Consider the following 16071-nt stretch of genomic DNA (forward strand, 5'->3'; position numbering starts at 1 on the left):
ACTTTTCTGACTAAGAATAAAGAGCTTCTGAAAAGGAGATTTAAAAGGGAAGCATTTATTGGGGTTCATACAAGCTGACCTCTCTGCCCCCACACCTAATAGGAGCAACCTTCTACAAATCAAGCCATAGGATCAAGGGCTTTTCCAGGGCTCACAATAATAACAATAACAAACATTTATCAAGAACTTACTAGACTCCAAACCTCTGGCCTTATAATTATTCTCTTATGTCTCACAATTGCCTTCTGAGTTAGATTATAATAACAGTTCCATTTTGCAGATGAATATAGATGCTAAGTGATTTGCTGAAGGTCACAGTATGTAGGATGCCCATAAACTAAAACCCAGGTAATTTGATTTCAGATTCAAAATTCTTAATTACTATATTCTCCTAATTCAAGAACTTAATACTTTATTTAAAAAAGTTAAGGCCTCTGAATTTATTGCATGGTGTTTTCACTGGAAGTATTTTTCTTTCTTTGTGATATGTAAAATAATAATAGTACATCTTACTAATATTGCATCTTAGATTCCATAAATATAATAGAATGCTAATTAGCCTCTACTGACTGTTCAGGCAAAGGACTGGCTCAGTAAGAGCCATGTATTAGGGAAGATGCTTTCCAACTTTCTCACAGAGCAGAGTGCCTTATGCAAACAAAAATCTGACATACAACTCCAGTATGTAGAGCAGAGAGGTGTCAGTACTTTATGTCCAAATACATAGCATGTATTTATTATATGGTTAATCATTGACTACTAGTTAGCATGATGGAGGTCTCCAGTAGCTTGAATTTTCTTTTAAACATTTTTTTCCTTAATAAGTGTTTTTAAAATATTTGAAGATATGATTTAAATTGTTATGTTCAAATCAAACATGCAGGACATCAGGACACACTTTTGTGAATCCGTGGCTGGAAAACCATTTTTTAAGAGTGGTTTAAATCACTCCATGACAATTGCTTTCATCAGGCCAAAACATCACTCCAGTTTCTCTTTTGTACTGGACAGTATAACACTCAAAGTTATTTGGAATGACTTAACTATCCAAGGAACAGCCTTGTAGAATTTTAGAACTTGAGGGAGGCAGTAGAAATAGTTTCTTCAAGTTCTCTGACTTGGTCAATATCACTCCTCCCATCACCAGGCATATGTAGTAGTTTCACAGTATTTCCAGTGCCAACTTTCCACGTTTGAGTACCAACTCCATACCTTACCAACTACAAGAGCCAGGAAAAGCTATTTTACTTTTCCTAGCTTGGGATTTCACCTGTAAGTAGACATTGAAATATCTGTAGTTATTTTGCAAAATCACCTTAAGAAATAAATGAGATAATGTAAGTAAATTATTATCCATAAAGTCTATAGTAAGCAATTAATCAATTTTAATTTTACAGTTATTATGGTGCCTCTACAAGGGTGAAATGACCATGCTAGGATCTGGGGCCAGAAAGATGCTTAAGTGATGGTCCCTGCTCTCCAGGAGGTCTTAGCTATTTGAGGAGAATGGAAATGAAAATGAAAGATTAATAGCAGTGAAAATTAACATAAAGTAAGAGCCAAATGCAGGACAAAGACAAGGGTGCTAAAAATCACAGGAGTAAGAGCACCCTGTTTTCAAACTACATTAAGCAAGCTTCTAGAGCTCAGGGCAATATAAACGTGTGACAGAAGCTGTAATCTAGGGGTCTGTGGGATCTATCTGGGCCACCAGTTTTTGACACTGGCCTGCAATGTTTAGAAAGATTTGAGTCAACTTTTTAATATCAGGATCAGTTGTGTCCAACTCTTTGAGACCCCCATGGGCTGTAGCCTGTATTCATAGAATTCTCCAGGCAAGAATACTGGAGTGTGAGTGTGTAAGCATTCCCTTCTCCAGGGGATCTTCCCAACACAGGGGTTGAACCTGAGTCTCCTACACTGCAGGCAGATTCTTTACCATCTGAGCCACCGAGAAAGCCACAGATATTAGGATATTTCATTTACAGATCTGTATTTCAATAGACCAGTGGCTCCTGCCAAGTACAGAGACCTCACCTCTTTCTGGCAGAAATGTAGGGTGAGGAGATACAGCCCGCAGCACAGAAATAAAAGAGAAAACATATTCAAACGACTGCCCTCAGCTCTCCCAGCCACATGCAGACAGCAGTAGCATGGCCCCAGCCTTCCTTGGAGCTGGGCTGCTTATGAAGTGTGCCCTCAGAGGGAACAGGAGACCTGGCTGCCCTTCAGCAGGCAGTGCTGAGACCCTTGAGTCTTGAGGGAAACTCACAAGGGACCCCCTACTCTTTGCTCAGAGCCATTTGTGAGAAGGTAGGAACTTCAGCCTTTGAGGGGCGGCTCGGGGCTCTTCAGAACACCCAAGCATCAGATCAGATCATTGTACTGAATAATTTAAAAAATTTGAATGTAGTATAGATTTAACTTTGGGGGATAAACTACCACCCCACCATATGTGTGTGACTTCTCCACTTCTTACTGCAATTTCCATGTTTTTTTTTAAAATAGAAATTTGCAACCCTCTGTGTTTATCTAATGTCTGTTCAGAACAGTTTGAGACCCTGTTAGTGTTTCAAAATGTATGCACGTTCAGATGAATCTTCAACCCAAGGAAGAAAATAAAGCTCACAAAATTTTGTTTAAAAATAAAATTTTTAAAATCTAAAAACTCTGCATTTCCAGAGCTTTTTCTCCCCCCTTTTAACCAGGAGATCCTACGCACTGGGGCTCCTGGTCCAGCCATCCTGTCTTTCTAGATTGACTGTCACTTGGGAGAAGTGGTAGTGGCCACTTTGAGGGACTTTGAGCCGGTTCTCTACACATGTGTCAGTACCACTGCTGTGCCTGTGTTTCTGCCTCTGCTCTGTGGAAGTCAGGAGCATCACTACGTGTTTACCAGGCAAACAAAAGTGTTTTAAACTTGGTTTGCTTTACTCACGTCCAATATCTGTCTCCTATAGTCACAGTGACCCTGTATCGTGAATAATTTATAAAGACTTGGATGCAAAATGATACTTGAAGAATGCTTACATTGGAAGAAAATGTGCAAGGACATAAGTGACACAGGAGAAAAAACATCAGATGTTGCAGGGAAGAACAGAGGGGCTTGGTATTACCAGGTAGGATTTCACAGGGTAGATGGGTTTTGAAGAAAACATGAATTCCTGCACTAGGAGGACAATATTTGGACAGGCAAATATCTAAACTATACAATGTAAATAGTTGTCTAGAGACCATTGATAGATTGCATCCTGTCTCTCCTCTGCTTAATAGCTTTCAATAGCTTCCCATTGCCTTCAACACAAAATCCATATTCTTTAGACCGATTGCCCCAGGAGATCCTTTATGTTGTGGCCCCTGGGCATCTTCCAGCTTGTTTAGTGCAGAACAAATCCCCCACTTTGGCCCTTGCTCCCCAAAGCACCAGTCTTGCATTTTAAACTTACTGTTTGTTCAGACTTACCCCTTGCCCCTCCCCGCTGTCCCCTCTTCGGAGAACTCTTCTCGGACAAGGCCTTCCTCCAAGGCTGGGCTTGAGGTTCCTTCTCTGGGCTTATTCCACCCAGAGCAGAACTCCACCTTCACATCCATTCTCCTGGATTTGTCACGGTCTTATCATCCATTTACCTCCCTCAGTGGAATGTCAGCTTCTTGACTGAGAAGACCAGGGTGCAGCCCTCTGAGGAAGACAGACTGGAGCTTACCACTCCTGAGAGAGTCGCTTTAGGAACTAGCAGGGTACATAGAATATTCTTTTTCATGCAACTCACCTGATCGCCAGGGTTTCCCTGGCACCCAGAAATTTAAGTCAACTTAACACAAATTTTTCTGAAAGTCAGAGCCCTGGCCTCAATTTTTGCAAATTCTTGGCAACTGACTTCCCCGGTGCATCTGTTCATGCACGTTCCAGCTGTCACACGTGCGTCTTCTCTTCCACCCCGTGTTGTCCTGGAGGCAACACTCCGTCCCTGCACCAGCTTCCATGAAAGATCCTCTAGAAATTAGCTTTTTGTGGTTGAATTAACTTATTAAACAATTGAGGTGACAAATATTCTGCCCACATCTAATTCTCTATAACTCCCATTTCTTCCTCAAACACCCAGGGTGTATCCCCAAGTGAATATTATTGTCTTTCTAAGAGTAGGGTCAGAAAAGGCAATGGCACCCCACTCCAGTACTCTTGCCTGGAAAATCCCATGGACGGAGGAGCCTGGTGGGCTGCAGTCCATGGGGTCGCCAAGAGTCGGACACGACTGAGTGACTTCACTTTCCCTTTTCCCATTCATGCACTGGAGAAGGCAATGGCAACCCACTCCAGTGTTCTTGCCTGGAGAATCCCAGGGATGGCGGAGCCTGGTGGACTGCCGTCTATGGGGTCGCACAGAGCCGGACACGACTGAAGCAACTTAGCAGTAGCAAGAGTAAGGTGCCAGCTATTAATGCAGTGGCATTTTGCATCATAAATTCAGGTTGACCCTAAGTCTCTCTCTTTGTGTATTTCTACCTATTTTTCTTACTTCTACTTTATGGAGAGATCCCAAATGAGTTTTATATTCTACAAGATATATTTTCAAATCTTTCACATCGTCCTGATCTTTTATAGGTCAAACATCTACCGTGTCTTTCTCCAGGATTGGGGACTCTGAGAAGTAATTTTTTTTTTTTTCAATGAGAAAAAAAAAAAAGTTCACAGATTTTCGTAGCAATACTACTGAGAGTTTTTATGTGCAAACCTTTCTTCAAGGTTACCCTAAATTAATCCTGTGAAATCTAAGCTTCCTCTTGCCTTCAGGTGGATGAACACTTTGGGGACAAGTAAAATGGATTATTTCACCTGACTTATTTACACAAAGTGAAAAAAAAAATGGGTCACAGCCTTTTTATTTAAGCTGATCAACTTAATTATAACTCTATGGATGCAAACATTTGCAATGTTTTCTGTGGTTTGGGTGTAATTTCCTGCCAGAGGGGGACGTGGAGGCGGGGGGTGGGAGGAGGAGGGGCTGCTGCATTTGGCACCAAACCCTCTGGTCCAGCTGCTCTCTGCTGAGTGTCAGTGACCTTACTCAACAGCACCCAGACAGTCAAGGTCCCCATAATGAGAAAACCAAATTACAGGTACCTAATTTTCACAGTTTTCTGCCAGGATCTCCAAGCTGGTGACAAATTGATATACTACTGTCTGTATGGAAGGCTAGCTTTCAGAAAACAGGCCACTCTCAGTTGAAATACTATACCTGAAGGAATGCACATTTTCAAACCTCTGAGATATTAAAAAAAAAAAAATCCTTCACCCAGTCTCTTGAAGAATATTGAACTGTAAAGCTCAGAAAGTCTTCTCAGGACAACAAAATGGGAGAAAAATCTTTAGGCATTGGGAACCAGGAGATCATGGGAAAGCAGTCAACAATGGGAAAAGAATGAATTAAAGTCTCAAACTGTGAATTTTGTTATTCATTCCCTTACCTAATTTTTAAAATGTTAACAGGTCTTAATTCCCTTATAACTATATATGTTTCTCAAAGGTAATTTCCTAAAACCATAATCAAAAAGTGACTGGTTCCAAACAGGAAAAGGAGTATGTCAAGGCTGTATATTGTCACCCTGCTTATTTAACTTATATGCAGAGTATATCATGAGAAACTCTGGGTTGGATGAAGCACAAGCTGGAATCAAGATTGTCAGGAGAAATATCAATAACCTCAGATATGCAGATGACACCACCCTTATGGCAGAAAGTGAAGAGGAACTAAAAAGTCTCTTGATAAAAGTGAAAGAGGAGAGTGAAAGAGTTGGCTTAAAGCTCAACATTCAGAAAACTAAGATCATGGCATCTGGTCCCATCACGTCATGGCAAATAGATGGAGAAACAGTGGAAACAGTGGCTGACTATTTTTCTGGGCTCCAAAATCAGTGCAGATGGTGACTGCAGCTATGAAATTAAAAGACGCTTACCCCTTGGAAGGAAAGTTATGACCAACCTAGATAGCATATTAAAAAGCAGAGACATTACTTTGCCAACAAAGGTCCGTCTAGTCAAGGCTATGGTTTTTCCAGTAGTCATGTATGAATGTGAGAGTTGGACTATAAAGAAAGCTGAGTGCCAAAGAATTGATGTTTTTGAACTGTGGTGTTGGAGAAGACTCTTGAGAGTCCCTTGGACTGCAAGGGGATCCAACCCATCCATCCTAAAGGAGATCAGTCCTGGGTGTTCATTGGAAGGACTGATGTTGAAGCTGAAACTCCAATACTTTGGCCACCTGATGCTAAGACCTGACTTACTGGAAAAGACCTTGATGCTAGGAAAAATTGAAGGCAGGAGGAGAAGGGGATGACAGAGGATGAGATGGTTGGATGGCATCACTGACTCAATGGACATGAGTTTGAGTAAGCTCTGGCAGTTGGTGATGGACAGAGGGACCTGGCGTGCTGTGGTTCATGGGGTTTCTAAGAGTCGGACACGACTGAGCAACTTTACTGAATTGAACTGAATCATAATAGTAATAGAAATTGATAGTAAAGAAAATCAATCCTGATCATTCATTGGAAGGACTGATGCTGAAGCTGAAGCTCCAATACTCTGGCCACCTGATGTGAAGAGCAGGCTCATTGGAAAAGACCCTGATGCTGGGAAAGATTGAAGGCAAAAGGAGAAGGGGTTGTCAGAAGATGTGATGGTTAAACAGCATTACCAACTCAGTGGACATGAATCTGAACAAATGCCACGAGATAGTGAAGGATGGGCGGAGCCTGGTGCACTATAGTCCATGGATTGCAAATAGTCGGACATGACTTAGTGAATGATCAACAACAATAGTAATAGAAATAACTTGCATTAAGATTTTCCTACATGTTGAGTTCAATTCTGCTGCTGCTGCTGTTGGTGCTAAGCCACTTCAGTCGTGTCCGACTCCGTGCGACCCCACAGACGGCAGCCCATCAGGCTCCGCCACCCCTAGGATTCTCCAGGCAAGAACACTGGAGTGGGTTGCCATTTCCTTCTCCAATGCATGAAAGTGAAAAGTGAAAGTGAAGTCGCTCAGTCGTGTCCGACTCTTAGCGACTCCATGGACTGCAGCCTACCAGGCTCCTCCGTCCATGGGATTTTCCAGGCAAGAGTACCGGAGTGGGGTGCCATTGCCTTCTCCAGAGTTCAAGTCTAAGCATTGCTTATGTATTCACTCATTTGACCCTTACAGCAACTGTATGAGGTAAAGATTATTGCTGTCCCCACTTTGCAGGTGAGAACACTGAGGCACAGAGAGGGTGCAATATGTCTGAGGTTGTACACCCGGAGAATGGTAAGGCCAGTAGTCAACCCAAGTAACCTGTCCCTGGAACTCTTGTGCTCCGGCACCAATTGGGCCTTTGTAAAGCATGGTATGTTTCCCCATAGGAACAAAGTTGGTATATTCCTGGTTGGTATGTTCCTGACCAAGAGCTTAGCCTTGGATAAAAATAGATGGTAAAACTAAAGTTGAAAAAGTGAAGATATACCTAAGTGCATCTTTTCTCAGTAAAAATATTCAGTGGTCAAGGTGAGGTCCCAGTCAGCAGGTCCCACATGCTGGACTGCAGAAATGGGCCCTAACTTCAGAGCTTGGGTTCAAGGCCAAGCATGAGAGTCTATTGCTAAGTTTCCTCCAGGTGATTCTAAAGTTAGGAAATCACTGTTTAATTTTCAGATACTTAATAAGCATTTCCTATTTGATAGGTAAATGGAGGTTAAAAAAAATGCAGTCATCACTTCAAGTGTTCAAAAATGTAGGTCTGTGTGAGGTGGGGGGAGGTAGGGAAGTAAACAACTGTAATACAATACAACAAAGATGTCTTACTGAGTAAAGGGAGTGATAATTCCAAGAGAGGAATCAGGGCAAGGATAATCAAAATGCTTGGCAGAGGAGATGGCATTTAGGCTGAGTTATCTGAAAAGATGAGGATGAGTTACTTAGGAAAGGAAGGTTGGAGGAAAAAGGGTAAGGAGGCATTTTTCTGGACACAAGGACATCTATTTGGTCAACAACCATGACAACTTATTGCATATTGCCATGTGCTAGGAATTGATTCCCCTGGAGGAGGGCATGGCAACCCACTCCAGTAGTCTTGCCTGGAGAACCCCATGGACAGAGGAGCCTGGCGGGCTATAGTCCATGGGGTCACAGAGTCAGACATGATTGAGCGACTGAGCACAGAACAGCACAAGAACTGATTCATGTTATGTACAAACAAGGTGCACAAAAGAACACAGCGGTTAAAGTGTGTGGCCCGCTCAGGGAATTTAGAGCTGCCAGTTTTGTTGGGCGGGGCCACTGTAAAAGGACAGTGTGGTGCATCTGGTCCCCGCTTGCTCCAAGATGGAAATTAGCAAGTGAGCTTCTTGTTAGGGTTGCCCCTGAGATCAAAAAGTGTGAAACACAAGGGGAGGAGGGTAAGACTGTGCAGAGACAGAAACTGGACTGTGAGCCTCAGCCAACCCTACAGGGAGCTCTGGATCATTACGCTGAGAGCAGAAAAGGAATCCTTCTAAAAATGGTGACCGGTTCACCTGTAACTGGACAATATGCTGTGTGGGATTCCTTTCTGCTGCCGTCATGAGAAGGAGAATGGGAAAGAGCAATCATTTTGTTTCAGATGCTTGCTAGTCTCTGAATATATTCTGCTCCCCGACCCCTTCACCCCTTCTAACTAACAACCCAGGATCATGCACTGAGAGACAGGGCCACCCTCCTGGGTTGCTTGTCAGCTGAAAGTGGAGCCACAGGTAGTCCTCATTCATCCCCGTGTCAAGATCAGCATTTGTTGTATAGTTGTGAAGCCAGGCAAGAGAGCCATTTATTTTGATATTTACTTGTTTACTTGATTTTGGCTGTGCTGGGGCTTCCTTGCTGCGGAGCGCAGGCTTTAGGGCGCCTGGGCTCAGGGGTTGCGGCTCCCGGGCTCCAGGGGGCAGGCTCATTGGCTGCGTCTCCCGGGCTCTAGTGCGCAGGCTCAGGGGTCGTGGCTCCCGGGCTCCAGGGCGCAGGCTCAGTAGCTGTGTCTCCTGGGCTCCAGGGCTCCTGGGCTCAAGGGTCGCGGCTTCTGGGCTCTAGTGCGCAGGCTCAGTGGTTGCTGCGCACGGGCTTAGCTTCCCCGGGGCATGTGGCATCTTCCCAGAACAGGGATCAAACCAGTGTCCCCTGCCTTGTGAAGCAGATTCTAGACCACTGGGGAAGCCCCTGAAGAGAGCCATTTTATTTTTGTGGTTAAGTGACAGTCTGAGGCTCAAATTAGGTAGAATAAAAGTGGAATCACTGCAAATGAGTTACCTGTTCATAACTAGAATATTCATTTTGTTGCCAAAATTAACAAACATTACATAGGGTTTTGCAAAAGCCCTTTTATCTGAATGCACTTTCTATGTCCTTAATGTCTTAAGAGCCAGGTGGCAAGAACATTAATTCCATTTTGCAGAAGGACAAATTGAGGCAAGCAATGTGAAGTGTGTCCACTGGCCTGATGTCTTCAGGTTGAAGGGATGAGCTGCCTTCCTCAGGACACTAGTGGCTCCTCCTCGCAGTCTAGGATGGTGTTCATTTGTGTGTCTGCCCGTCAGTCTGCACCATCAGGTGATAAATCGGTTGAGAGCAGGAGATTTGTGCCCCAGTCACCTCTTCAATCCCTGATACACTTCCTGTGGTTTTTGCAAGTATCCAGCGCTCATTTGGTGAGATGACCGGGGGAAGGAAATGAGTGAATTTTACAAAACAGCAGTTGATAATAACTGTAGACATAGCATGTGCCTGGGTTGTCTGCCTCCCAGATGAGTGTTCATCTCTAGATTCCTGTCTGATTCAAAGTACAGTCTCAAGGCCAGCGATAATGCAAAGGCTGGTCCCTGAACACCAACTAAGTCAGAAGCTGCCTTGTCCCAAGATCCCCAGGTCATTCTCATGAACGTCAGTGCATGAGGAACATGGCCTTAGACAATAAGTCCTCACTTTCCAAAGCATTGAGTCGTTCACCTTGAATAAGTGTACATCCACTGGCCTTTACTCTCTGTGCTTATCCGTATGGTTCAACCGTGACCCAAGGGCAATAGACAAGGCACACATATGACAGCACCTAAGGAAACTGACATGCAGCAAACCAGCAGTGGGAATCAATATTTCATTAAAACAATACTAATAATAACCATAATACTGAGAGACAACATTTACTGAGACTACATGGCAGGTACTGCCCTAGGTGTTTTATTATATTTATCACACTTACTGTATGTCTAGTACTTTTCTAAATATATATATATATACATATATGATTTATATGTATACTCAAAAATTTCATAATTTTTCCTTTGCTTCTCATGTATCATTAAATGAGACTTTACACACACACACACACAGGTCAAGTTCTATTGTTGTTTCCACATCACAGGTGAGGGGTGAGGACACTGGTGTCCCAGATTCTATGGCTAGAAAATGGAGGGCCCTGGACTCCCAGGCTGGCTCCTGAGCCCCTACTGTTAACCATCAGCTGAAACGGGTTGAGGATGACCTTGGTCTCTGTGTGTAGTCCTTTCTCTGTCCCTGACGTCTACACCAGGTGAAGAGCTTTGGCAAGACAGTCCTCAAATGCAGAAGAAGGGGAGGGGAGGACAAATTCAGAGATGCAATGGGTTCTCTCTGCTTGCAACATCTGGGCCTGGGTGCCAATCCTCTGGTACCAACCGCCCACAATTTGAGCACCATCTTATTTCCTTAGGGCTTCCCTGGTGGCTCAGCTGGTAAAGAATCCCCCTACAATGCGGGAGACCTGGGTTCGATCCCTAGGTTGGGAAGACCCCCTGGAGAAGGGAAAGGCTACCCACTCCAGTGTTCTAGCCTGGAAAATCCCATGGACAGAGGAGCTTGGTGGGCCCCAGTCACGGGAGTCACAGAGTCAGACATGACCGAGCCCACAGGCAGGCATGCACGCATGCTTATTTCCTTGGATTCCTATCAGTTCTTTAGCACTTCCATTCTGTCGTCTTGTATTTCTGCCTCCCCCTTCACCTCTTGTGCTTATGTATCTATATGAAACTAATAAAGACTTGAACAGGAAATATAAAATCACCATGAAACTAAACCAAACCTGCAGCAAGACCTCAGAGGGCCCCGTGCAATCAGAGCTATGTGAAGCTATTTTCTGGGAGCTGTAAACCTAATAGCTTGCTCAGTGCAAGGCACAGCTGCAGGCTCTGGGGACAGATATGCCCCTTGTTGGAAAACAGAAGGGCTTGTAAAATTATTTTCACAAATTTTTTCCCTTAATATTTTCCCAGCTACCTCGGGCACTCCTTCCCCTCTGCCCTACTTAGCTAAATAGCTAGAGTCTGGGAGGAGCCATGATGAAGGAAGAATGAGATTTTCCCATTTATTGTTACTGATAAGTAGCAAATTATTCTGACAACTTTTCTATTCAGTTTTTGAATAAATCACTTAAAAATTTTTTTTTAGTATAAGGGCTTTCTTTCTTTTACATTTTTTCTGGGCACATGTGTGTTTTGGGAGGGAGTCATCCTAAGTTTGAGTTTTGCCTCAGGAACAGTCTCTCGCTTCCAAGGACATGGCTTACACCCCGGGCCGTCTTGCTTCTGCTTGGTCTGCTGTTGCCCTCTCTGCATCTGACACAGACATGGCTTTCCTCCAGCTCTTCTAGCCTGTCCGCACTCACAAAAGCCCTTTCTCTGGGGAGCCTGCATCCCTGCACAGCTCTCTGTGCCTCTGGAGACAGGCGTTTCTTGGTGTGTGTCCTGGTCAAAGGGACTGGATGCTCTTTTGCTTGGCCTGGTGTCTCTACTCCTTTAGGCACTAAGACTTTGGAATCAGCCATAGCCGGGTTCAAATCTTGCTTCAGTGATTACTACATCTATGAAACATCTTTGAATGAATTGTTTCCTTTCTTTCACATTCAGTCTCCTCAATTATAAAATGTATTTAATAATATGTACCATTTGAGTGTTGTGAGGATCAAGTGTGGGAATGCATGAAAAATGTATGGTGAATTGTAAGGCCCTCCACATATGTTACTTCTGTAAATATGCACAGTTTTTATGCAGAGGATTAGGAACAGTAATCACCTGTGAGTGTGAGAATAACTTAGAAGACCAATCACACAGAGGAAACGATTTTAAAATATATGTGAAATGTTTTTGTCTCCTCATTTTTCTGACCCAGAAATTCTTCTATGTTTATGCAATTTTTCTAAAAATTTTTCAGGCAGCTCTGTTACTATTTGTCCACTCTCTGTTAAGCTAGAAGCCACATCCCTTTAAAGTCATTCTTCAATTCAGTTCAGTTGCTCAGTCGTGTCCAACTCTTTGCAACCGCATGAACTGCAGCACGCCAGGCCTCCCTATCCATCACCACCTCCAGGAGTTTACCCAAACCCATGTCCATTGAGTCAGTGATAGCATCCAACCATCTCATCCTCTGTCGTCCCCTTCTCCTCCTGACCTCAATCTTTTCCAGCATCAGGGTTTTCAAATGAGTCAACTCTTCGCATCAGGTGGCCAAAGTATTGGAATTTCAGCTTCAATATCAGTCCTTCCAACGAACACCCAGGACTGATCTTCTTTAGGATGGACTGGTTGGATCTTCTTGCAGTCCAAGGGACTCGCAAGAGTCTTCTCCAACATCACAGTTCAAAGCATCAATTCTTTGGTGCTCAGCTTTCTTCACCATCCAACTCTCACATCCATACATGACCACTGGAAAAACCATAGCCTTGACTAGACGGACCTTTGTTGACAAAGTAATGTCTCTGCTTTTAATATGCTGTCTAGGTTGGTCATAACTTTCCAGAGAGTAAGCGTCTTATACTTTCATGGCTGCAATCACCATCTGCAGTGATTTTGGAGCCCAGAAAAATAAAGTCAGCTACTGTTTCCACTGTTTCTGCATCTATTTGCCATGAGATGATGGGACCGGATGCCATGATCTTAGTTTTCTGAATGTTGAGCTTTAAGCCAACTTTTTCACTCTCATCTTTCACTTTGATCAAGAGGCTCTTTAGTTCTTCACTTTCTGCCATAAGAGTGGTGTCATCTGCATATCTGAGGTTATTGATATTTCTCCCGGCAATCTTGACATTCTTACATCTGTCTAAACTTTTAATACCAGACTAATAATAATAGTAATAATGATATGCAGCATTTTAAAAAGTATCTACCATGTGGCCAGCCTGTATCCACATATTAACTCATTGAGTCTTCATATAACCCTTTAAGGATGGTGCAATCAACATCCTGTTTTACAGATAAAGAGAGGAGAGGGCAAAATCATGCCCAGGGTCATAGACATGATGGCCTGGAATTCACTCATGGTTGTTATGACTCAAGAATCCTTGCTTTTAACTACCCTGAGATGCAACCTTCCAAACTCTAGGGTTACTGCAAAGAGTAAGGAAATGATAATTATTGATTCCCCACCTGGCTCTGTGAGAGTGTATAGTAAATGTAATTTTCCCTCCACGGGTACATTCAGGTTTATGAACACTGCCTCCTTTCTCTTGGGTCACCGCCTAAACTGAGATTTACTGCACTTTGTTGCCTCTGCAACTCTGTATGGATGTGAGAGTTGGACTGTAAAGAAAGCTGAGCACCGAAGAATTGATGCTTTTGAACTGTGTTGGAGAAGACTCTTGAGGGTCCCTTGGACTGCAAGGAGATCCAGCCGGTCCATCCTAAAGGAAATCAGTCCTGGGTGTTCATTGGAAGGGCTGATGTTGAAGCTGAAACTCCAATACTTTGTCCACCTGATGTGAAGAGCTGACTCAGTGGAAAAGACCCTGATGCTGGGAAAGATTGAAGGCAGGAGGAGAAGGGGACGACAAAGGATGAGATGGTTGGATGGCATCACCGACTCAATGGACATGAGTTTGGGTAAACTCCGGGAGTTGGGGATGGACAGGGAGGCCTGGCGTGCTGCAGTCCATGGGGTCGCAAAGAGTCGGACATGACTGAGCGACTGAACTGAACTGAACTGTTGCCTCTGCAGAAAGCTAGGTTTGTTCTGGAACATTATGTATCCTAAGTCCATAACCTTCAAAGTTCACCTTAAATATCACACACAAAAAGGGGCTTAGGTGTGCATATGTGTGAGTCTTATACAAGACAAGATGAAAACTTGTCACAAGTGTTTGATGTTTAAAACCTGAGAAGGGAGAGGCACACAGGGAGCGTGTGGGCAGCAAAGGCAGGTGCTTCCCATCTACGTCCGACATTTCCCTGTGACACTCCTGGTCATGTCTCCTCCAACTCGATCCACACAACCTCCTCAGCCACCCAGAATAAAACAAAGAGGAGGAGGCGATAAAGATAAGAATTCGATTAAAATGACCATGCCAGGATGCTTGAGTCCACTAAACATGGAGCAAGACAGACTTAGGTGTTTGGAGTGGTGATCTCGCTCACAGTCAGCAGCCGAGGTCCTGAGAGCAGCAGTTCTCCGTGGTTGCCCTTGTTCCTGCAGCATCAGTATCACCTGAAAGGTTGACACAAGTGCATATTCTTGGGCCCAGCCTACACCCACCCAACCCCAAACTATGAGAGTGTCCCAATAATCTGTTTTAAAAAGTCATCCAGGCTCTGATTTGAACCCAAGTTTGATTGTCATTCAGGGTTGCCGAGAGTGGGGGCAAATGTGCCATTGTCAGCCATAGCTGCAAGCTACATGCAGCCCACTGCTGATGTTTTTAAAATTAATTAATTTATTTAATTGGAGGATAATTATTTTCCAATACTGTGATGGTTCTTGCTACGCATCAACATGGATCAACCATGAGTGCACATGCGTCCCCCATCCTGAACCGCCCCACTTCCCTCCCCACCCCATCCCTCCAGGTTGTCCCATGGCACCGGCTTTGAGTGCCCTTCTTCATGCATCGAACCTAGACGGGTCATCTATTTCACATATGGTAATATACATGTTTCAGTGCTATTCTCTCAAATCATCCCACCCTTACCTTCTCCCACAGAGTCCAAAAGTCTGTCTTTATATCTGTGTCTCTTTTGCTGTCTCTTTGGCATATAGGACCATCATTACTGTCTTTCTAAATTCCATATATATGCGTTAATATACAGTATTTGTGTTTCTGACTTACTTCACTCTGTATAATAGGCTCCAGTTTCATCCACCTCATTAGAACTGACTCAAATGGGTTCCTCTTTACAACTGAGTAATAGTCCATTGTGTATATGTTTTATATATAAAGTTTTATTGGAACACACCCTATTTACATTGCTTTTGACTGCTTTCCTGCTATGGTAGCAGCCTTGAGTGGCTGATTGCCACAGGGACTGCAAGGCTTGCAGAGCTAGAAACATTTACTCATCTCTAGCCTTTTACAGAAAAACGTCTCTGGTCCCCGGCTTAGGGAATTATAGGAACAGAGACTTCCAAGGCAACCACTTGGAAGTGACTCTGCCATATATATACTTTGTGAACTTGGGAAAATTTCCTTCTGATCTTTAGTTTTTGCCTCAAAACAGAGAAAGAATGTTCTAACTCCCTTGTAAATGTGATGATCAGGTAATCCATGGAAAGATGTGAGTGGAATACCTGACACTTGGCAACCACTGAATAAGTGGTAATTATTTTTAATGAAGCAAAACTAGAAAAAAATATTAATTAATTGGCTAGTTTGTATTAGAATCTTAGTAAAAGTAGAAAAATATCAAATTAAACTCATTTTTTAGTAGAAAACAAAGAAAAACTCCAGGCCTATAATCCTTCAACAGAAAATACAAGTTTTCAAAGTAATAAAATTGTGTTATTCTTTAAAAGTTACTTCAATTTTAAAATATATTTGTATACTTAATATCTTTAGGATTGAGCAGAGCCCATTAATAAATATTCATCTCTTAATTCTTTAAAATTTTGCAAATCTTATTCAAAGATTTTATTTATTTCATGCACAATCTACCTTTGACAATTTTTTTTTTCCTGCTATGGACATTAAAGTTTGAACTTCATGTTAATAAATAACAAGAACTACCATTCATTTCCAAGTGTTTACATATATATTTATTGCTATATATTTTTATATATACAT

The sequence above is a fragment of the Giraffa tippelskirchi genome, chromosome 2 (genome assembly GCF_054371585.1).
Source record: "Giraffa tippelskirchi isolate mGirTip1 chromosome 2, T2T-mGirTip1v1.2.pri, whole genome shotgun sequence".
NCBI lineage: Eukaryota > Metazoa > Chordata > Mammalia > Artiodactyla > Giraffidae > Giraffa > Giraffa tippelskirchi.